The sequence below is a fragment of the Marmota marmota genome, unplaced genomic scaffold (genome assembly GCF_001458135.2).
Source record: "Marmota marmota marmota unplaced genomic scaffold, marMar, whole genome shotgun sequence".
NCBI lineage: Eukaryota > Metazoa > Chordata > Mammalia > Rodentia > Sciuridae > Marmota > Marmota marmota.
In genome coordinates this window covers 898,092-918,356 of record NW_025999984.1, presented here as the reverse complement: position 1 = coordinate 918,356, position 20,265 = coordinate 898,092, and positions in this window count along the sequence as shown.

Here is a 20,265-nt window from a genome sequence, read left to right as displayed (position 1 = left end):
TGGCTACAAGGTCAAGTGCTGAACTCACAGTAATGCTCTGCATATCAAAAGATGGGTACAGGGAGGGACTTCTTATGTTACTTTGAGGGAACACTATATGTGTCCCCTATTTCATGATTATGCTAGAATCCCTGCCTGGATGAAGCCTGAACAACAGCAGGGGCACACAGTGTCAGATCACATTGTTCTCTTTGCCTGATTCTAACTGACCCCAGTGCCAACAACTGTCACAGAGACATAGAAGCAACAAATGAATTCTATGAAACTTGTATTTATGTTAGAATATGGTTGAGATGTTGTCGTGTTACTACACCACTTCTAATCCAAAGGTATTAGATGAAAACTGCTTTCTAATCTCAGAAGAAGGAATAGCTGTGCTTCCTCTGTGACTGGTCTCTTTTTGCCTTGTGTATGTTGGGAGCCATGTGATGGTTGCATTTCCCTCTTTGAATTGGCTGCTAGAGAGTTCAGTGACAAATTTGTGATCCCCTCCCAGCATGATGTTCATACTTTCACTGATTTTTATCTGATTTTTCTAACTTTTCATTTGCCTTAGTCCCCCGCCCTTGCATTGTGTTTAGGCTATTTTATATTGTTTAAAACAAGGCTGGTATAAATAAATACAATGTTCTATTGCAAGTGAGTTTTACTAGCCTTAAATGAAATGTTCCCAAAATGTTTACTTCTTCTGACTTTAACTTCTTGGTCACCAGACAACATCTGGATCAGCAGTCAGCCTTTCCTTCCAGGTATCTTGTCACCAGGAGGTAGACAACCTGGTGAGCCAATAAGAGTATTCTATCTTAGGAACCAACTGGTTCTAAAACTGGGGATCCAGCAATAATCTTGAGTCTGTTTCTTTTCTGGATTGTTCAGAAGGGAGCTGTTTTGGGCTGGGGGTGTAGCTCAGTATTCCAGTGCTTGCCTAGCATACCTGAGGCCCTGGATTCCAGCTCCAGCACCCCCTGCCCCTCAAAGGGAACTGTCTGAGCAATATACCCTACAGCTAACTCCCTTGTCCCCTTTTATACGAAGCAAATGCTTTCCAGGGGAGAGGAAAGGAAAGGAACTAAACACCAACTCAGCAGGACTCGGAATATGAGCAGTTTATTGGGTGGATCCACTTAAAGCTGTTGACCTGCAGCAGGTCAAAGAAACGCTCAGAGACTCAGTTTCTTCATTTGTAAAATAAAATAATAACACCTCCCTCTTTGTGGGGATTAAGTAAGATGACTCAAGCAAATCATTTAGCACAGCTACTACAATTATTGCCATTCCTGGCATTGTCAAGGCCAAAGTCATTAATTATCCTTGCCAGGCTCCAGTGAGGAAGGGAAAGGGGAGCCCACCCTCCCGCCGCCCCGCGGTCCTTCACTAGGGGGCAGACTGGGCGACCTTGGCACGCGGGAGACCGCAGCGCGGGGCGCGTGGGCATCACCACCGACATTGGCGCTGCGGCTGGAGGGATGAGAGCCCCAGAGTTCTAAACAGCAGCCATGGGCCACCTCCTTCACCTGGTCCCTCCTTTCCAGGTCCAGTTCAGCTTCAGGTCTCCTGTGGTCATGGCTTTCTATGACTCTGGCTCACAATGATGCCTAAATCCACCCCCTACTGTCTTTCTAATGAAAACCCCAATTTCTTCCGGTGTCCTGAGATTTGAGTGCCAGATCTTTTCCAGCAGTGACATCTTCCACCTGAACAAACAAAAGAGAGACTGCAAACGGAAAACCCCTGGAAGGTGAGGTAGGAGAGAAGACAGAGGATAGGTAGAAAGGAGACATATGGGACAAATCAAGAGAGGCCATGATTTTAACTCCGGATTTAAATGTCAGTTCCACCTCCTATACTCACAAACAGCTCTATTAAATCAATCATCAGATCTTATCTAGAGATCTCATAAATAACTCTTTCCTGACCTGACTTAAAGAAAAACAAGCCAAAAAATGCTTTGGTCAACAGGATTTATCTGAAATCTCTATTTTTAGGATCTGATTACTCTATGCATACACCAGCCAGACTTCAAAAAAAAAAAAAAACCCACAATAACTCTCAATGTTAAACAAATATAGTTCTGTTTAAAAAGCAGGGGATGAAATCCAGATAGAGAAGTTAACAGATTTTCAACAACAAAACAAACAAAAACCCTAATAGGTAATGATTAACATGTCAAGTGACTAACAGAAAGGAAGATCAAAAATACCAACTTAGATCATGTCTATAAAACTATAGATTTTAGCTAGGATGCAGTGGCATCAGGCCTGTGACTCAAGAGGCTGAGGGTCCCAAGTTTGAGGTCAATCTGTGCAACTTAGCAAGAACCTGTCTCAAAAAATAAAACGGGTTGGGGATGTAGCTCAGTGGTAGAACACCCCTGGGTTCAGTCTCCAGTACTACAAAACAAAAAAAAATATATAGGTTTTACACATCTATGCCAAGATCAAGCCATCGAGTTTCTCTCTAATGCCCACTCACATTCCATTCTGTTAGTGTGTGCTTCTTCCTTTCTTTTAATAAAGTTGACTTGTGTATCACTATGATCTGTCCTTAAATTCCTTTCTGCAGGAGATGTCAACAACAACATGAGATGAGGTCCACCTCCCCTTAAGGGCTTCCTCAGGACCTCCCTCCCAGTGAAAGGGCCATTCAGCTTTCTCCTTCAGGCAGAAGAGAAACAAATAACTTATCTTCCACCTGTGCAGAGTCAGGACCTCATCTGATTTCTCGGTTAAGATAATAACACCTGCCTGGAGAGATGCACCCAGCTGGCTGGCCCCTCCTGCAGGCACAGGCATCTGGGCTCCTTTGCTCACTCAGCGGGGGATGGGGAGGCTCCACCAGAGCCCTGTAGGGGACTGGAGATCTGGAGGGCTGGGACAGGCCAACCACAGTGACAACACTGAGCACTGTGAAGATTATCAGTAGGATAAGCACAAAACAGCATCTATTGCTTCCTTTTCTCCCCCATTCAGACCTCCTGAGGTCTCACTGCCTCCAAACTTCCTCTCCAAATGAGCTTTCTCCTCCCAAACCCAAGAAGCAGCTACAGCAACAGCTGCTGATTCTGAGCTTTTTTCTTTTTCATCTCTAGATAAGGCTTTTGAGAGCCTGGGAACCATCCAAGGAGCTGCACAACCGGGATTCACTGTATGAGTGGCTCCTTCTTGTCTTGTCAGCATTTCTCCTGCTTTTCCTCATTCTCTTTACCACTCCTTTGCTACTTCTCTTTCCTTGGCTTCTTCCTCCTCTCATTCTTCTTACTCTCCTTTCCTTTCTGTCTACTCTCAGCACTTGGGGTGTTGTAGTTGATCTGGCCCAGGGTCCTGGGGCCTTTATTATGTATTTATTTTTTGGTACTAGGGATTGAACCCAGGGGGGTTCTATCACAGATCTACATTTCCACCTTTTATTTTGAGATATGGTCTCTCTAAACTGCCCAGGCTGGTCTCCAATTTGCAATCTTCCTGCTTTGACCTCCCAAGTTGCTGGGATTATAAGCAATCGCCAAAAAGTCCAGCCCTGAGAACTTTATTTTTTTTCTCTGACACCTTCTTAGAGGGCTGTGACCCTGTAGGTGAGATGCTCTTAGGCAGGGTAAGAGGTGGCTGTTGAGGTGACTTTTCAGGGAACCCCTGCTGAAGGATCTCATGTTTATTTCTCCATATGGGTCCACAGTTTTAAAATTGGGGCCAATTTTAACTTCAAATATAAAATACTTTCTCCCCTCCTCCTAGTCTTTATTCATTTGTATTATTTTGCATTTCTTAGATTACTTTATTATTTCCACCTACTAGTTTCAATATTTCACTGTGTCCATTTTGTTCTTGTACTTTTAAGGGCAGTAAGTTTTATATTGTATTTGATATGCTTTTCCCTTATTTTAACTTTCTTTTTAACTGTTTAGTAGCCAAGTTCATTAAAATATGTTGTAATAAAAATTAAAAAGAAAAAAGACATGTTGTGGTAATATATATATATATATATATATATATATATATATATATATATATAGTAAAGGTCGGGTGAACGTTGGAGGAAAAGACCACCAGGAGACTGTCTCATGCAACAGCAAAGGGTTTATTGGGGGTCCAGCATGCTGGGGCTCAGAGCTCACTTCGGAGGAGCAAAGAGCAAAGAGCCCCGGGAACAACTTGAGCAGAGCTTATATACATTCTTTGGAGGGGGCAGGGACTTTACATACATCATAGCATCCTTTAGCAAATCATTACATACCGTGGGAAAATCAAATAACAACTCTAAAACATGATTAGCACATTCACTGGTGGGAACAGGTCGGGTGGGGGTGATTGGTCAGTACTAAGATGGGTATATATTTAAACTGATTGGTTTAAGCCCTGAGGTGTATACGTGCTGGACTGCACAGTTTCTTTCTGGGAGGGTGGGTTGTTTTTACAGAACAACCAGATAGTCAGGGGAGATTTCAACATACATTTACTGGTCTCTCCAGGAGTTGTTTTAACTGCCACATGAATTTCAGGTTCCAAATGCAACTTAACAGAACTTAAAAACTTTACAGGTCTTGAAACAAACCTTATCCTTTACATTTCAATTTCTTTATCCTTTCAATATATATATGCAGTATAATATAAAATTTACCTTTCTTTTCCTCTTCTTTTTTTGTCCCCCCAGTACTGGGTTTTGATGGCATCACACATTCTAGAAGTGCTCTCCCATGGAGCTACACCCTCAACGCTTTCTACATTTTATTTTGGGACAAGGTCTCACTAAATTGTCCAGGCTGGCCTTGAACTTGCAATTCTCCTGCCTTAGCCTCCCAAGTACTGGGTTTACAGGCATGCATCACTACACCTGACAAAATTTGCCATTTTAACCATCTTGCATGTATAATTATGTGGCATTAATAACATTTTACAAGTTGTGAAACCATCATCACTATTTCCAAAATTGTCTACTACTCCAAACAGAAACTCTGTACCCATTAAATGATGACACTCCACTTCCCCTACCCCCAGTCCCTCATGCCATTAATCTACTTTCTGCCTCTGGATTCCCTACTTTGAACATTTACATAGAGATTCATTATACAATTTTCTTTATTTTAAGTGAAATCCTGCAAAAGCTTTCTTTTGGTGTCTGGCTTATTTCATTTAGCATAACTTTAACAAGGTTCATCTGTGTCATAACATATCAGAACATTATTTCATTTAATGGCAGAATGATAGCTTGTTGTACTAACCATAAACATTTTTGTTTAGTGTACTTTTAATTAATTTAACTTCCAAATTTTATTTTTTGAATCATTTTCTATTTTATTGACTTATTAGATCACTGAAAGAACTGGCATAATGATATCAGCTGGTCACAGTAGCTTTATATAGCATCTTCCTACCTAAGGGTTTTTGGGTGTTCTTACCCCCAGATGGCGCTGTAGCATCCTTTAAAGAGCCAGCCCTCATTCCCTCCACCTTTAACTCCCTGAATCAAAGCACCGGAACTGAATCATTTAGAAAGTCTAAAGTTTTACGCATTCTCCACTCTCCATATTCTCTCCCACTAAGGGCAACAGAAATTTTATCTTTATTATTAGCACCTGTGACCTTCTGGTACACTATAAATTTTATTGTGGAAAATTTCAAACATATGAAAATAAAGAAAGTAGTCTGATGAACTTATACCTACCATTCAGCTTCAACAATTAACATTTGCCAATTTTGGAACAATGTTATTTTCTCACTTTATGTTCTATCTCATCCCTCTTAAAGAGTTATAGATGGAAAATCCAGGCTCAATAATAGCCTAGTAATACATTAGGAAAGTTGTGGGAACAGATTGTATTTTGGTAGGAAGAGGAGGGAGGTTTTTGGATTATTTCAAGAAAATATCCTTAAGTCCTGTCTCCTGACATTGCTGAGCATGTCGAATGTACTGCATGCACACACGTGCACACACACACACACATTCCTTATGGAAGACAAAACTAGAACATAACTTGACTTTTGAATACACTTATGTCTGTCTTTGTCTTGTCTATTTTTTCTTTCTTTCTTTTTTGCAGTACTGAGGACTGAACTCAGGTGCACTCTACTACTGAGTTACAACACTAGTCCTTTTTATTTTTTATTTTGAGATGAGATCTCACTAAATTGGTGATTCTGGCCCTGAACTTGAGATCCTCTTGCCTCAGCCTCCCATGTAGCTGGGATTACAAGTGTTCACCACTGTGCTTGGCTTGTGTTGTCTATTTCCACTCTAATTCCACCTGTTACCTTTCATAGGAGGATATTACAGGGAGGATCTCAGGGTGCAGTAGGACTCACTTCCTTCTTTACAGTGAGACCAGGAGATGTTAGCAAGGCCTGGGAGTGTGCCCAAAGCAGGTTTTAGAATGAAGTCTACTGCATTTCTGCAAAGAAATCGCAGGACAAATCAGAGCACCTGTTTGGCAGTCCAGGCTGGCATATGTCTTACCCCCAGATGGCGCTGTAGCATCCTGTGTTGGGGCTGGGGATTGAACCCAGGGCTTCCTGATACTAGGTAAGTGCTCTTCCAAGGAGTCACACTTCCTGCCCTCTGGATCATGAGAATAAGTGCTGTGTCCTATGGATAACCAGAGTGGAAAGCTGGAAGCAGCCTGGGTTACAGAATTTTTACTATGGAGCTGTCCTATCAGTTTTGAACTGCCACTATCTGGACCATTACAAGGCTCCAAGTAACTCCCAGGGCACCAGTCATTAGGAATGACTTCGCCTGGAGTGTCTGCCACACATGTCTCCCTCAGGACCCCAGCAGGGCCACTGCAGCTGGCTGATGAAGGCTTTGGGATTTAGAATCCTCGTTATCTCTGAATACTTGACTAATATCTAGCAGAGTCTAAAAAATGAAATTGAGGAGGACATATGCACAGACCTCTGGGAATTAGAATCAAGTCATTAGAGTCTCTATCCTCAAGAGCAGATGCCTTCCTGTTGGGCTCTGGCCAGGATTGAGGCTAGTGTACTGACCATATACTGGATCTTGCTGGCTCAAGGGAACAGGCTCATTTGTGATCATAGCAGTTTCATTGACAGAGGGCCCATGAAGCCTTGAGTTTCTATAAGAGTAGGAAAAATCAAGCAGGAGGAGAGATGGGATGATGGAGAATGTAGGGCCCCAATCTGCTGTGATTGTCTGAAATGTGAGGTGCTTTGTGGGCTGCACTGTGCTCAGTCCCGGGATACAAGAGTAAAGAGGTAAGTAAAGAAAATCTGCAACGCATTGGTAGAAAACACAGGTTTTCAAATTTATAAGTGGGTCCCTATCATGTTTTTATAAATCTTCCAGGATGTAGGAAAATCCTGATGCCACTGTTAGAGAGCCAGTCTCATGGATATGGAGTTTTTTGTTTTGTTTTCCTGGTGCTGAGATTGAATGCAGGGGTGCTTAGCCACTGAGCTACATTCTTAACCCTTTTTAATTTGAGACAGGATCTCCCTAAGTTGCTGACTGAAGCTGGCCTGAAACTTGCAATCCTCCTACCTGAGCCTCTGAGTTGCTGGGATCATACGCATGTGCCACTGTAAACAGCTGTTTTTGTTTTTAAAACTCAATGTGTGTCTTAGTGCTTAAATGTATATTACCTCCTAAATGAAGTTTTGACTATTTTAAATTTTTAACCAAATTTATACATGCATGTAATATTAAGAGTCCACAAATTCTACAAGACCTTCAGCAAAAAGCTAAGGCCTCATGCATGCATAAAGCTAGCACTCTACTCCTGAGCTGGAGCCCCAGCCATCGTTTGCTCTTTATTTTCCTATTTCTTAACAATTTGTATCTCTAAGTTAGTGTTAAGTACCTGAAATAGAGATTATTCTAGGTTTATTAAACAGGAAGGAATTTTATAAAGGTTATTAGGGGCTCCTGAAATCTTTAGAAGGGCTGATGGTAAGTCTTACAGAATAATGTCCAGAACAACACACATCTGCTAGGTTTTCCTTTGATTGCTTGTCTATGAATTTATCAATAATTTGCCACCAAATTATCCTCAGAGGCATAGTTTTTCTCTCCATTAAAATGCATGATAATTGGGCTGGGGATGTGGCTCAAGCGGTAGCGCGCTCGCCTGGCATGCGTGTGGCCCGGGTTCGATCCTCAGCACCACATACAAACAAAGATGTTGTGTCCGCCGAAAACTAAAAAATAAATATTAAAAAATTTTAAAAAAAATGCATGATAATTAATCAATCTCATCTTTTTCTTGGAGACATCTTTCTGAAGCCAGGTGAGGAATTCCCTTAGTCCCTGGGGTTTGGGCTCCAAACTCCTGTTTCAGTCTGAACCTGTTGATCTCTTGCTCTGCAGAGCTGCCTCCTTGGGTTCCCTTCAGTGTCATAGTGGGGCTTTCATTCGCCTCCCACTTGGGAGGATCCCATATCCATTTCTCTTGACCTAACTCTTTATTTTGATGGAACACACACTCTACTAACCTCCTCAAGAAAGGAGAAAGGAAGAGAAATGTCTGAGATTTTTCTGAAATGTCTATATTATCATTACACTTATCCTTCGTGAAACCATTACATAAAATGGTTTTAACTAAAGATAGAATTCCAAGTTGCAGATTTTACATCAAAATTAAATTTTGACCTTTTTTTTTCTTTTCGGTGGTACTGGGAATTGAACCCAGGGCCTCACACATGCTCCGCAAGCACTCTACCTTTGAATTTCATTTCTAGACCTTCTAACTTTTGAAAGCATTCCTTCACTATCTTCTAGCTTCCAGTGATGATGTCAAAAAGCCCTACACCATCTGCATTAATCAGTTTTCTGTTAGGTTGACAAAATACAGGAGATAATCAACTTAAAAGGAGGAAAGATTTATTTTGGCTCACAATTTCAGAAGTTTTAGTCTGTGGTTACTTGGCCCTGTTTTTTTTTTTTTTTTTGGCCTGTGGCAATACAGTAGTACATCATGGCAGGAATACATGTTGGGTGGAAGAGGTCTGTTCATTTTGTGATGGCCAGTAAACAAAGAGAGGAAGAAGAGGAGCCAGGATCCCAATATCTCCTTCAGGGGCATGCCTCCAATGACCCAACTTCCTTCCATTAAGTCCCAGCTTCGAAGGTTCCACTGCCACAAGCTGGGGACTGAGCCTTCAAATTGGAAGTTTGAGGATAGCCTTAGCAACTTAGTGAGGCCCTAAGTACTTAGCAAGACCCTGTCTCAAAATAAGAAGTGTTGGGATGTAGCTCAGGGGTGAGGCACCCCTGGGTTCAATCCCTAGTACAAACAAACAAACAAACAACAACAAAAAAAAAACAACAGTCCCCCAACACACTCAAAAAATACAAACTTTTGAGTCCTTATCCTTTGTATGTGACTTATCCCCCACTTTTGGGGAGGGGGGCTCAATTTTTGGATTTTCCTTTTTGTGTGTGGCAGTATTTTTATTTTTTATCATTTATTTATTTTGTGGTACTGGGGATTGAACCCAGGTGCATTCCACCATTGAGTTACATCTCCAGCCCTTTTTATTTTTAATTTTGAAACAGGGTCTTGCTAAATTGCCAAGCCTGGCCTCAAACTTGCAATCCTTCTGCCCTTCCCTCCAGAGTCCCTGTGATTGCAGGTGTGCACTATGATACCCAGCTGACCTAGTATTTTTAAAATTCATAATAATCTGCCTTGGACTTTATTCCTTTTACCAGACATTTTTCTAGATACTTGAGGTTCATCTCAATGTGGAATTTTATGTCTTGAACATTTGGGAGATTTTCTTGCATAATTTTCCTCAATAATTTCTTTTGTCCTTTCTAGAAATACTATTATTCATCCAGATTAACTACCTTATTTTTATATATTTTCTATACCACCAACATTTATCTCTTGCTTCTTCAACTTTAAATTCTAACCCTTCCATGGAGCTTTTTGCCCTTGAAATTATATTTTTCAATACACGATTTTTAAAATTTTCTTAAGTATTCATTTTTAAGTCCTCTTGTAGTTTTTCCAGGCAGAAAACTCTTTCCCTTATTTTTATGAAACATTAATTGCAGTGGGTTTATTATATGCATTGTCTCCATTTCATCAGTTTCTTAATTCCTGTGTTTGCCATTCCGATCTTTCTTGTCATTGTCTTTCATCACAAAGGCAACAAATTGATTGCCTCTCCACCATAAATTCACCCTGTTAATTGCTCCGTGTTAATGGAGCTGGAAGCGGTACCCCTTCTAGTGAGCACAGTACAAAGTTTTGTCGGTAGAGGGCACTAGAGGGACGTTGGTGGAGAAAAGAATTTCTCTAGCTGGTACCAAGGGCGGCGGTTTGCGATTCTTGCTGCCGCTGCTGTTGTTTCTGGTCACGGGTGGGGACATCAGCGGGTTCCGCTTGCGTCCTGTCAGTGAACTGGACCTGACACGGACACTGTGTGTCCTAGGTCTTGCATGCAGTGCCTGAGCTCTGGCTTCCCGACCCCCTCCCGTGCCTCCCCTTCACCCCAGAGGAGGGTTTTTGTTTGTTTGTTTATATCAGGGTTTGAACCCAGGAGCTCAACCACTGAGCCCCACCCCCGGCCCTATTAATTTTTTATTTTAAGATAGGAGCTCGCTAAGTTGCTTAGGAACCAACTAAGTTGCTAAGGCTGGCTTTGAATTCATGATGCTCCTGTCTCAGCTTCCCGAGCTGCTGGGGTTACAGGCAGGCCGCGGCTCCTGGCTCTGAAGGAGTGTTTGATGCTTGCCTACTGTGGACAGGTTTTGGCCCAGTGAAATTATCTGCCATCCAGGGGCTCATCCGTGGGCCTGCAAGTGTCCAATGGGTGACTGGAACCACGTGTAAAGGTTCCATGCAGGGTTGCAGGGTCGACTTGACCTAGACTTGGCCTAGTCTCTCTTCAAATGGAGTGGCTGGGACAGCATCCAGTTCAGGCCACAGGAGCAAGAGTCCCCCAAGATGGTTGCTAAAGGTGCTGGACCCACCATCATCCAAGCCCACTTATTATTATTTTTTTTTTAAAGAGAGAGAGAGAGAGAGAGAGAGAGAGAGAGAGAATTTAATATTTATTTTTTTAGTTTTCAGCGGACACAACATGTTTGTTTGTATGTGGTGCTGAGGATCGAACACAGGCCACACGCATGCCAGGCGAGCGCGCTACCGCTTGAGCCACATCCCCAGCCCTAAGCCCACTTACTATTGACAAAGCTCTTTATTCTCTCACCCAAGACACTGGCTTTGAGTCACTGGCTTTATTGGGCACAATATTACAGTGTCTCCATTCCTTACTGGGGTCCAACTGTGTGAAATCAACCTGCTGTTAGGATTCTCCCACAGGAGACTTCACTTCAAGTTGCTTTTATCTGCTAAACAGTTGTCCATTTGCTGTCCAGATCCTGCTCCATTCACTTATCTATCTACTTATTTAGGTTATAGAGTTTCCTTTTATTCATTCATTCATTCATTCATTCTGTATTTATTTGTTTTTGTCCTTTGTAGGTTCTTCACTTTTTCAAGCCCTTTATGTGTTTGTGTGGGATTTCTGGTGGGGGCAGAGAGGGCTGCGTTCAACCAGCCACACAAAGGCTAGAAGACCCACTGGAGTTCTTCCTGTGCACCGTGCACATGGTGCATTCTAGATACCCAGCCTGGGCTGATGGCATCATGTGCAGCAGATGCTATGAAGGCTTCCTTGTTCTTCCCCTCCATTTTCTCTGGCTTGCCCTCTCCCCAGGTGGCACCCAGGCCTCTGCTTCAGAGTCTGCCTCAGTGCATTGCCAACAAGTTCCTTTCCAGTGGCCACGCACTCTGACCTGCCTGTCGTCCTATGATAGACCTTTTAGGAACAAGAAGGACTTTACAGTTGTATTTTATTTTTGTTGGCCTCTGACTAATCATCTGAAGCAAATCCAAGTTCAAATAAAGAGGCTAATTTGCATTCCTTGCTATTGATGTTAAAAAAAAAACCTGTGTTTCTTTATATTACCAGAAAAAGCTGTCTGTTTTTATATTGCTGCCAAATACAAGTGCAGAACAAACACTGGGGTGGACCTGATAGCAATCTTAATAACTATAAAATACTTTTTTGCTCAATATGTTTCTCCTTCTGTTAAAAAAAGATTACACACACACACACACACACACTTTGGATTTGGAAACTTAAAGGATAACACATGTAATATTAAAAATTAAAAATCATTACTAGCCCCAATAACATAAAATAAACATTACTATGGATAAAGATGATCTCTCTCTCTCTGTCTCTCTCTCTCTCTCTCTCTCTCTCTCTCTCTCTCTCTCACACACACACACACACACACAAACACAACACACACACCATGGAGTTTTACTCAGTCATAAAGAAAGAAAAAATCTGTGGGAAAATGGAAGGAATTGAAGAACATCATATTAAGTAAAATAAGCCAGACTCAAAAAAGTCAAGGGTTGAATATTTTCTCTCATATGCAGAAGCTAGGGTTGGGGTGCGCAGGGGTGGGGGGGTATCAGGAAGATAGCAGGAAGACCAATAGAGTATAGGAAAGAGGAAGGGAGGAGGGAAGGGCATGTGGTAGTACAAGGGTGGGGGAATGAAATCTACCAAATTATACTGTCTATAGTATAGATGGGGGAGGGAGGAGGGGAAGGAAAGGGAAGGTACTGGGAAATGAGATTGATGAAATTATGTTCTGTGCATGTACAGATACAGCATAACAAATCCCACTGTTGTGTATAATTATAGTACATTAATAAAAAAGTGGGGGGAGAAAAATAAATATTGGTAAGTCTTGATTTTTAAAAAATTGGGCATGTACCTTTATTTAATTTCATGTCATAAATAATAGTTTATCCTTAAAAATTCTTCATAAAATAATTTAAAGTTTCTGTCTAATATAGCACCATAGGATATACCCTTTTGTTGGACTTGTGAACCACTTCATGTTTATAAGAGACACTACCATGAACATTCCTGTACATAAAAGCTCTTGTTACTTATTATCAGGATATTTCCAAAAAGATGGCACCCACTGTACTGTATGTGAGTGCTTGTTTACCACAGCTTCATAAAAATTGAGATATTACTTTTTAAAAGTATCTAATTTCCCTTTAAAACTACTCTCTGGCTGAGTGAAATGGTACATGCTTATTGTAATCCCTTCTACTCGGAAGGTCAAGGCAGGAAGATTGCAAATTCAAAGCCAGCCTCAGCAAATTAGTGAGGCTCTAAGCAACTTAATGAGACTCTGTTTCAAAATAAAAATAAAAAGGGCTGAGGATACGTCTCAGTAGTAAATCATTCATGGGTTCCATCCCCAGTACCACACACACAAAAACAAACCAACCAAAAAAATGTATATATATCCTAATAACTATTCTCTGAACAATTCAAACATGCTTTTACATGAACTAGATGTATGACAATACTGCAGAACAGAGTAGACTGGTGATACACTTTTGTTAACTTTAACAGAAGGAAATGGAGACTTACAAAACCCTCAGGAAAAAGGCGAGCTCAGGAACCTGACCTGTCTCAAACTCCATTATCTGCCAAAATCCCCCTGCCCATGGAAAGGAAGCCCACCAAAAGTAACTGACCAACTCCTCCCAAGACCTGGCCCTCTAAACACTATAAAATTCAGACCTTTGTTGTAGCCTTTCGCCATGTAACCCTCTTGAAAATGTGCCCCTCTGCTGCTCTATAAAGCATTGCTGATCCATTGAGGTCTGTCTCCTTTTCTTTTTCTTTTTGTCTTCTCTTTCATTTGCTTTCTTTAACCAGATTGCTTCTCAGCCTTTTGGCTAAGATCAAATGTAACAACTTTAACCAGAAAGGATTTTAAGAGATGCATGATTTGGATAACTAAATAGGGTAAACTACATTAATTATTATGGAAATTAAAACAATTGTTTTAGGCAGACTCTACAATTAATTTGGTATATTTCAACTCAGTTGATAGAAAATTGAATATATACATTTTTCAGGGTTTCCTGAGAAATTGGTTGCAATCCTCAGAAGACTTCTGAGGTCTGGTGACTAGTTGTCATTGCTTTGAAATCAAATAAGAATAATGGATACAATTTTTTTTTTAAACAGGAGAAACAGGGGCTGGGGATGTGGCTCAAGTGGTAGTGCGCTCGCCTGGCATGCGTGTGGCCCGGGTTCAATCCTCAGCACCACATACAAACAAAGATGTTGTGTCTGCCAAAAACTAAAAAATAAATATTAAAAAAAAATAAACAGGAGAAACATATTGAGAAAAAAAAACAGTTTTTATAGTTCTCTTTTTTTGTGGGGGTCGGGGGGGTACCAGGGATTGAATTTTGGGGCAATCAATCACTGAGCCACATCCCCAGCCCTATTTTGTATTTTATTTAGAGACAGGGTCTCACTGAGTTTCTTAGCACCTCACCATTGCTGAGGCTGGTTTTGAACTCTGATACTCCTATTTCAGCCTGGAAGCCTCTGGGATTATAGGCATGCTATAGATCTTAAGATGGCTATCAGATCCACCCCAATGTTTGTTGTTTAGTATAGTCTTGTTTTTGACAGCAATATAAAAAACAAATATAGTTTTTGGTGGTACTATAAAAACAGGCCTTTTAAGATCATCAATAGCAAGGAATGCAAATGAGCCTATTTATTTGAACATGAGTTTAGGAATGGGTCTGTCTTCTTATAGAAACGTTTTGTGATACAGCTAGTGACTCAGTTCATTGCTGGTTCATGAGTTGCCTAGATCCCAAAATGGTGTTATGCCTGGATTACGTGTTTCTATAGCGCTCCTGCAGAGCATCCCTGTGCAGAGAGTGGGCGATCTCCTGTTCACATGCCCCACAGCCTGAGAGTCTTTGTTTACATGGGGTAGTGCAGACCTGTTGCCTGCCCAACTGAGTTCCTAAGAAAAGGTAACAAATCTCAATCAGCAACAGAAAATATAATCTGCAAGGACCTAATGGGCTCGGCAAGGTATGCGGAATTTTTTAATTTAAATTTTATTTCCTCAGTGTGCTGTGGCACACGCCTATAATCTTAGTGAGTTGGGAGGCTGTGGCAGGAGGATTGTAAGTTCAAGGCCAGTCTCAGCAGTTTAGGGAAAACAAAAACAAAAACTGGGATGTAGCTCAGTGTTTTTTTTTGTTGTTGTTGTTTTGTTTTTTTAAGAGAGAGAGAATTTTTAATATTTATTTATCTTTTAGTTTTCGGCGGACACAACATCTTTGTTTGTATGTGGTGCTGAGGATCGAACCCAGGCCACACACATTCCAGGCGAGCGCGCTACCGCTTGAGCCACATCCCCAGCCCGTAGCTCAGTGTTAAAGTGTCCCTGGCTTCAAGCCCCAGTACTAAAATTAATAAAGAAATTTAAACAATGAAATAAAATTTTATTTCTTTATCCTTCCTTTGTGTTTCTTGTCTACTTTTAAAAGAATTTTTATTTCTTCTATTCTACTTCAATTCCAAAAATCAGTTTCTTGTATATTTGTCATAAATTCTTTACCACAGTATAGTGTTATAGTTAATGTCATTTTATATGTTTGTTTAAATATTTGTATATTAAGTGGTTGAGATCACTTTAAAGTAAAAATTTAATTGCAACTTGAGAGCAGGACTTAGGAACTATTTCCAAACCTATGTCGGAAATGAAAGTCAGATAGATTGAGTTTATGGGAATTTCATCCATTCTTGGGAACCTAACATAAATAAAGCAGCTATACCAACTTACATTAAGTAAAAAGTGACAGGATATTAAAAAATGTGTGACAAAATGCACAGTTCCTCCTCTTTACCTTGTGCTTCTTTTCCCCTTTTCCCATCTAGTCGATGGTGGTTTCTAGCCCTCCAAGGGAGCAGAAAGGGAAGAACTGGAGAGTTCCAGGGCTAGGGGTGGGGAGTAGCAGGAGAATTTTTTCTTGCCTGGTCTAGTTGCAAGAGGGTTTTTATTTTTATATTACTGGGGATAGGGCCTGGTATATGCTAGGCAAGCACTCGACCACTGACCTGCATCCCCAGCCCTTTTTATTTTATCTTGAGATAGAATCTTGCCAAGTTGCCTAGGCTGTGAACTTGTGTGCTTCCCCCACCCCCACCCCCCCAGTCTGGTTTCTTTTGCAGTGCTGCGGATTGAACCCAGGACCTTGTGCATGCTGTGAATATGTTCTACTACAAAGCCACACTCCAGCCCAATTTGGGTTTGGCGGCAACAGTACCGACCTCTCTGCTTTTTCTTTTGTTTGGCCATGAACTTGTGGTCAGTAGCTGGGATTACAGAAGTCCTTCACTGTGCCCAGCAAGGAAGCTTTTAATTTGTTTGTTTGTTTTTGTTTTGTGATGGCAGGGGATGCAAAGGGCTTTGCATTCTCTGGAACTGGCAGGTCTTAAAGCTGGTTCTTCTTGCTTGTGTGCTCCCATGAATTCTTCTGAGACCCTCATTCCCCAAGACCATTGTCGAAGACCACACAACTGCAGTCCCCTGCTGCAAAGGAGGTTCTCCTTTCTTCCTCCTTCCTCCCTCCTTCTTCCCTTAGGAATGCCTGTTACTTCAGCCTCTAGTTGCCTAGGCCTATTCACACCTGTAGGTGGCCATAGCAGACAGGATTAACTGAGCCCCACAAGACTTGTTTTCTAGCCCAGCTCACAGCTAGTTAACCGGAAACATACACAGCCTTTGTCCTGAAAAGCTCAGGGACAAAAGCTCAGCTTCCTCTCCTCTACCTCCCACCTCAGGGCAGATATGCAGCCTGTCTTCTACAATTAGGTTTGTAGGCCATTGTTAGACCCTATCCTCCCTCCTTACAGCACTGCTGTCCATTAGGGAACAAGAAGCCCTATACTGGAAAATAGAAAAAAAATTGGTATTATTCTGAATTAGATGTTTATATACATAAAATGATACTGCCTTAGTGCACGCCTGTAATTCCAGAGACTGGGAAGACTGAGGCAGGAAGAATACAAGTTCCAGGCCAGTCTTAACGTTAGTGAGATCCTCAGCAATTTAGAGAGAACCTGTCTGAAAATAAAAATAAAAGGAGCTGGGGATCTAGCGCAGTGTAAAATGTCCTTGGGTTCAATCTCTGGTATGAGAAAGAGAGAGGGGTGGGGGAGAGAGAGAGAGAGCTCTTAACATCTGAAGGTAACAAGAAAAATTCTGGAACTTTGTTGATTTGAGGGCAGGAAAGAAAGACCATGGGTTGCCATGGACACTGTGTCACCCCCTACTTTGCTCTCTTGACCATCATTGCATATTCTTAGAAGGACTGAGCTAGGAGAAAAATATGCCATTTCTTGATTTAACCAGTCAAGACAGGCAATAAATGAATAATATCTACTTAAACAGATAAACTAAGCAAACTAAGACTGAAAGAGATTAAACACTCTATTAAAGAGCAGAATTAGATAAGAACCCGGGTTTTCTGATATTTTATCTGGTGCCTGTTTTTCTTCTACAACTCACTAGGGGTCATAGAATTATTGACTCAGGATTTTAGTATGGCAAAGATCATCAGGAATTCCGCAGTCACTAGAATTCACTAGAATAAAAGCCCCATAAATTTATACCAACTCCTTAGAATACCCTCAGTGCTGAAGTCAGCACTTATTTAGGAATTAGCACTAAACAAATGTGCACAAAATGAATGGATGGGTGGTGTAGCCATTTACTTTATGGGTAAGGAAACAGAGTTCCAGAAATAAGCAACTCGCCAAAAATCACTTGTCATATGTTGTAGATTTTAAAACATAATTATTTTTACATTTAACATCTCTCAAAAAGGGATGGATCTTAAAATCAATCGAATGCCCTAGTTTAATTGACTGTATTTTTGTTTCTTAGTGGTGCATAAAATGATGGTATGTTTTCCAGAGAATAGTCTTTAGAGCCAGTGAGAAATGGCAGGTGTTTGTGGATCTATGTTGTGCCTCAAGCCAGCAAGCTCAAAGCAAGGAGCAAGCTGGGGTGTGACAATGAACTGCTGGGCAAGCCAGCTTTCCCTGAGGCACTCCCAAGATCAATTTCCAAGAGTCACTCAAAGAGTCACTAGTCCCGCGGCCCATACCCAGTCATGGCCACCAGGGAGCTCATGAGCACATTTCATCAGGAGGATACAGACAGTCCCTGAGCCTCCCTTCTGACCAGGCCATTTGTTGCCATGGATACGGTTTCCATAGTTGCTTTGACTATCATTGCATTTTTTTCCTCCATTATCTATTTCTGAATCCTGAACATACATTCTCATCAAATCTTCATGCCAATTTAACAATTTTACTGTATCCAGACTTTTCTAATGGCCAGTTTTCATCAGTTGTGACATTCATGGTTTTTGACTTTGCTAGTGAGTTCTGCTTTTTAAAATGTTTGCAGTGTCTGTGATTCATCCATCCTGCATTAGACTTCAACTCCACTCACAAGTAGGATATCAGCTTCGAGCAGCTGAATACAAGAGGTGAATACTAATCACAACCAAAAAGAATGGGTCTGTTATAGTCTCAGTGTAAGTGAAAGGAAAGTGACCACAACAGTTGGAGCAAACAAGAGATCTTTATTGCAGCAGTGCAAAAGAGGAGAAAAAGAGAGAGAAAGAGAGGGGGGAAAGGGAATAGAAGGGGGAGAGCAGAGAGAGAGAGAGAGAGAGAGAGAGAGAGGAGAGAAGAAAGTGAGAGGGAGAGTGAAAGAGAAGAAAGAGAGAGCAAGAACAAGAAAGAGGAGCCTGGCAGGAGGGAGTTTTTACAGCCTAAATCTAATGGGGTCTCTGGGTCTTCAAGCTGCCTTGTTGGCGTACAGTGATTGGATCATACAACAGTTGCTAAGGGTGTCATCTTCTGCCTTCAGGCAGATGGGGCAGGGGTCAAATGTAGGTTTCTGTTGCACCAGACCCGTGAGGGTCGAGTGTTCAGCCTTGAGTGGGGTTGAGGGTTCAGACTTGACGCAACAGGTGATAAAGGACCAGACAGAGCAGGGTTTGAGTGCAGTGGGTCATCCTGCAGCTAACATTCCTTCAGCCTGCCCTGCAGACAACATAGTTCAGCCTGTCCTGCACCTAACAGTAAGAGAAAACTTCTCTGCTCCACAGTGCATTTGTAGCTCAGTTACTTGTTTTCCCATTTGGTTACATTGCTGGTTGTAAATATCACTGCTGAAAGCTCAATGAATTCCTTAATGATTTCCAAAGAAGGTGTGGAATATTGAGGCATTTCACAAGCTTGCATTAGCTTCTGTCAGGCAGCCGTTCATATGTCTCCACTATGTCATCAGAGCCATCTTTGTGTCCTCAGGAAAGAACTGACAGGTAATTTAATGAATCATCACGTGCCAACTCTCTTCAGGTAGAGAATAGAGAGGCTGAATAACTCCCCAAGGTGGAAAAAATTACTTAACCTCAACATCACCCTGCCTCTGAACCCTGATTGTGGTCCTGAGCTAAAAATAGAATTTCTGATTGTGTCTAGTCTTCAAATTCTTTGAGAGTCGGGCCTAAGATGTTGGAAATACTTTCAAAGCAGAACTCACTAGCAAAAGCAAATAAATGCCACGGAGTGTCAAAATTGTCCAGCTACTTCCCACTGTCTATCTTAGATGCCAGGATTTTTTTTTCTGTGTCTGAAACTTATTTCTAGACCAGGAGCTCCCCAAGAACAAGGACTGTGTCTGGTTTTTCTTGCTTGGCTCAAAATCCAAAACAGGTGAAAAGGAAAGATCACAGTGCCTGTCTTTACAAGCCTTAGAAGATATAGATGGATAAAGCTTCTCACACCTGTGAACAATTTTGTGAAGAGGGTGCTGAGCAATTATTCATCACTTGGGATTCAACTCAAATGAGGCAAAACGTGAATGACTCTGGAGACTGAAGCCATGATTTAAACTCTCTCTCTCATCCCAGCCCACTTCGCCATGTGACTTGGGGACAATTCAACTTCTCTGAGCCTCAGTCTTTGCATTTCTTTTTTAAATATTTATTTTTTAGTTTAGTTGGACACACTATCTTTATTTTATTTATATATTTATATGTAGTGCTGAGGCTCGAACCCAGGGCCTTACACTTGCTAGGCAAACACTCTACCGCTAAGCCACAACCCCAACCCCTCAGTCTTTGCATTTTTAAGATTTTCCTATCTCACAGAGTTAATGTGAAGAGACCAGGAATGTAAAAGTAGCTCAAAGTACCCCATAAATTTGCCATAAGCCTTGGGTTAATTACCCCATTCCTTGGGGAGCTTTTCTGCATCTGCATAGGCTAAGCAAGCTACCTCTCTGGACTCCATCCCAACACATTCCTCTATTATAGCACTTAGCACATTGCACTGTAATTGTTCATTTTCTTGTCCT